This window comes from Orycteropus afer, unplaced genomic scaffold, assembly GCF_000298275.1.
Source record: "Orycteropus afer afer isolate SDZICR_OR568_19922 unplaced genomic scaffold, OryAfe1.0 scaffold00051, whole genome shotgun sequence".
Classification (NCBI taxonomy): Eukaryota; Metazoa; Chordata; class Mammalia; order Tubulidentata; family Orycteropodidae; genus Orycteropus; species Orycteropus afer.
This window is the reverse complement of record NW_006921638.1, coordinates 14,921,413-14,926,218: the sequence shown is the minus strand read 5'-3', so window position 1 is coordinate 14,926,218 and position 4,806 is coordinate 14,921,413.

Genomic DNA, 4,806 nt, shown 5'->3' with positions numbered 1-4,806 from the left:
AAAAAAAAAAAAAAATCCTGACAACTGGACATATTAAGCAGCATCACAATAAATGGAGAAAAGATTGAAGTTGTCAAAGACTTCATATTGCTTGGTTCTACAATCCACATCAATGGAAGCAGCAATCAGGGCATCAGATGATGTATAGCACTGGGCAAATCGACTGCAAAAGACCTCTTTCAAGTGTTGAACAGCACAGGTGTCTCCTTGAGAACTAAGGTGTGCCTGAATAAGCCATCATATTTTCAGTCACTTCATATACATATGAGAGCTGGACAATGACTAAGGAAGACAGAAGAGTCGATGCTTTTGAGTTGTGGTGTTGGCAAAGAATGCTCAAAGTACCATGGACTGCTAAAAGAACTAACAAACCTGTCCTGGAGGAAGTGCAGCTGGAACGCTCCTAGGAAGTGAGACTGGCCAGACTTAGTCTCATCTACTTTGTTCATATTGTCAGAAGGGACCATTCCCTGGAGAAGGATGTCATGCTTGGTAAGGTGGAGGGTTGATGAAAAAGGGGTAGGTCCTCAAAGAGATGGATTGGCATAGTGGTGGCTATGATGGGCTCAAGTATAGCAAAGATAATTGAGCTGGCACAAGAGAGGGCAGTGTTTCTTTCTGCTGTGCTGGGGGTCTCTATGAGTCAAAGACAACTCAATGGCCCCTAACAACAACAACAAACTTCTGAAAAGATTTAGTATCTTGGAAACCTGATGGGACCACTGTTAGTTGGAATCGACTGGATGGCAATGAGTTTGGTTTGAGTTTGATATACATATTTATACACGTATAGGGAGCTCTGGCGGCATTTGACTGCTAACCAGAAGTTTGGTGGTTCAAACCCACCTGCCACTCCTGGAAGGAAAATGGGGCAATTTACTTCTGTAAAAATTTACCACCTTGGAAATCCAGTGGGCAAACCCAATTCTATCAGTCAGAATTGACTTGATGGTAGTGAATTGATATATACATACATATATATACACATACATATATATGTAATATATATATGTACATACCTAACACAAGCCATGGTGTTTTCAGTTGTCTCATATGCATGTGAAAGCTGACAGTGAATAACGAAGACCAAAGAAAAGTTGATGCTTTTGAGTTTTGTTGGTGGTGAAGAATACTGAAAGTATCACAGACTGCCAGAAGAACTAATAAATGTGTCCTGGAAAATGTGCAGCCAGAATGCTCCTTGAAAGTGAAAATGGGCAGACTTAGTCTCACCTACTTTGGTCCTATTTTCAGGAGGAACCATTCCCTGGAGAAGGATATCATACTTGGTAAAATGGAGGATTGGCAAAAAAGGGGAAGACTTTTAACAAGTTGAATTGACACAGTGGCTGCAAAGATGGGCTAAGGTATAGCAAGGATTATGAGGCCAGTGCAGCACCAGGCAGCATTTTGTTCTGTTGTACATAAGGTCACTATAAGTCAGAGCACTCTAGACAGCACCTAGCCACATATGTATATGCTATGTATATGTGGCATAGTAACTAAGACATTTGATTGCTAACCAGAAGGTTGGTGGTTCAAACTCACTAGCCACTACACAGAAGGAAGACTGGGCAATCTACTTCTGTAAAGATTTGTGACCTCGGAAATCCAAAGGTGGTCACTGTGAGTCCGAATTGACTAGATAGCCATGAGTTTGGTTATGTATATGTACATGTACATGTACACATGTATAGTATATGTATATGTATAAAACTAAAAAAAACTCACTGCTGTAGAGCTAGATCCAACTCATAGAGACCCTTCCTTGGGTTTCCGAGGTGGTATCTCTACAGAAGTAGATTACCCAAACTTCCTTCTGAAGAAGGAAGTGCTTTAGACACTATGTCACCAGAGCTCCTATGTATATGTACATGCATATGCATATGTATATGCATATGTATATGAATATAGAACTAGATTGCATGCCTCATCTTTCTCCCATGGAATGGTTGCTGGATTTGAACTGCTCACCTTCTGGTTTGCAGCTAAATGCCTTAACACTGAGCCACCATAAGGAGCTCTGGTGGCACCATGGGTTAGGCATTTGGCTGCTAACCAGAAGGTTTCTGGGTCCACGGCTCTGCTGGAAGAGGAGAAGGCAATCTGGTTGCATAAAGATTTACCATTTTGGAAACCATATGGCAGTCACTAGGAGTCAGAATCGACTTGATGGCAGTGGGAAGAACATATATATATATATATAAATCTGTGTCTATAAACATGTTTCCTTTTACTTCATGCATTCCAAATGTGTTTGCTTTGTTGATGGGTGTAATCTTTATTTGCTGAGATCAGGAGAGAAGAAAATATTTCTTTGCCAACAACATACATTAGAAAGCTCACAACTTTATCAAACACTGTTTGTTCCATTTGTCCAGAATATTCATGTTGTAGGGATAAAGAAACCATGACAATTTATACTTTGAGTAGGGAAAGCTGAAACTAAAATTTAATTGCATGGAAATGTATACTGCTATCCTTTTCTTGCATTTCAAGAAAACTAATTTTATTCATAGGGGCCTTTCATATCTTTTATGGTTTTTTTGAACTGATACATTATATAATTTCTAGGTTTATCTTCATATTTCACCTTTTTAGTATGGTCATATTACTGTATTGGTCCTTCAGTGCATTCTGAGAAGGATTGAAATCCAAGTATTCAAAGTGAAAAAAAGAGAAAGCTTTCTTAACTGGATTAAAATCAGTTTTGGATCACATACTGTTTGTAGATGAACCATTACTTTCACCTGGAGTTATTTCTTTAATATGAACTTCCATTGACATTTTCAAAATCTTTTTCTCTCCACCTCATTTATCCAGCCATTAGTTTTCAATGCTCCCTTGACTACTTTTAACCCTATTTAAAGTCATGAGGTGTGTTTGACTTCAAAGTACTTGACAGGCGTTCTATTTCCAAATATAGATATATGCTTAAATTGTTCAGACCAGAGGTTTATTTGAACTGTTCACTCACTAAACAATTATTTATTTATTTTTCCTTAGACAAAATAAGAAGTCCTGGTGGTGTAGTGGGTGAGGCATTTGCATGTTAACTAGAAGGTCTCCAGTTCAAACCCACCAGCTGTTGCAAGGGAGAATGATGAAGCAATCTACTTCCTTAAAGATTTACAGCCTTGGAAACCTAGTGAGGGTTGCTATGAATTGGAATTGATTTCATGGCAGTGAGGCTTTTTTGGGCTAGGCAAAGAGGAAGTACTCCAAATTTTTAGCCTACAGCTGCAGAAACATTATGAAATAGTGTCATAGAACAGTGGATATTAATCTACTCTCCCTCTCCCTCAAATATGGTTCTCTGTTTATCAATTATGGCCTCATCTTTCTTTTCCTTCTCAACAGGGATGTTGAGATGAGAAACTGACATATAAACTCCTTCTTAAATTTACATTTCACTTTGCCTTTGTTTAAAAAATAAAGCCATGGTATTCAAGAAATAAAAATAAATTGTGATGAAGAAAAAAATTGGTCTTACTTCTCCACATTTGAATTTTCTTCTAGTCCATATTTTTTTTCCTTCAAAATTCTTCTTCTGAAATGCACTGGAGCTTCATATTTGGATATCAGTCCCCACATACTATTTGAGATGTTTATCAAATAATTAGATAAAGATATAGGGTATGTTTAGAAATGCTAAGGTGAATAAAAAAGGGGAAGAGCATCTCATATGCTATGTTATATAATAAGCATTGACTAGGTAGGAGCTCTGGTAGCATAGTGCCTAAGGCACTTGACTGCTAACCAGAAGGCTAGAGGTTCAAACCCACCAGACACTCCTCGGAAGGAAGATTGGGCAATCTACTTCCATAGTGATACTGTCTCAGAAACCCAAGGAGGGGTCACTATGAGTCAGGTCCAACTCCATGGCACATAACAACAATGACAGCAAGATGTGGTGTAGTTAATTACATAGCATGGCTTTTCCAGTCATAGTCTTTGTAATTCTCCCTTTGTTGTGAGTAGCTGATTGTTAAAGTTATCCACCTGGTGTATTTCTGTTGGAGCAGCAGGAAGCAATCTTCTGGGAAGTTCACTCTCTCTCAGGTGTATAGAATTCTGTTGTTGGGATTGGTTGGTTTTGGCTACTCTTCCAGGCTCAAAAAGGAGCCTGCCTAGGGGCAAGAGAAGAGAGTCTCTCTGATTGCCAGCTGAGAAAGATGTGCTGCTAAGAGAAAAACACTGCTGAGAGAGACAGAGAGAGACAAAGGACACACACTGCTGAGAGAGGGACGTACTATGGAAAGAGACTGAGAGGGACTGTCGGCTGAAAGACAGCCAGCTGAGAGATGGCTGGGTAACAGAGACTGAGCAGTTCCTGAACTTAAATTGTACCCTGTTGGTTCCTTAATATAACCCATAATCTTTGAGTTCTGTGTAGCCACTGCAGTGAATTATTGAACCTAGCAGAGAGGTAGTGGGTGCCACAGGAGGAACAGTTGGTAACAAGGTTAGTAAAGGGTTGGATAGAGGCAGCATATCTGGGCTCACAGGAATAGGGCTTGGGCTGTTGATGATGATTCTGTCCTCCTCTTGTGTAGTTAGAGGACATCAGAAGGTGTGTTTTCCTTGTCCCTTTGGCACTAGCAAAGTAAGTCAAGATTAACAAGATTAGGTCTTCTAGATTTATTTAGGTTCAAAAAGCAAACGTAGATTTCATTCATTGTGATGTTTTGAGCCCTTGTGTTTAACTCTATCAGCTCTGAAATTACTAATGAAATGACCAAACAAAATGCAAATAAACAAATAAATAACTTAATGAATAGTAAAATAGAAATAAAACAGAAAAAA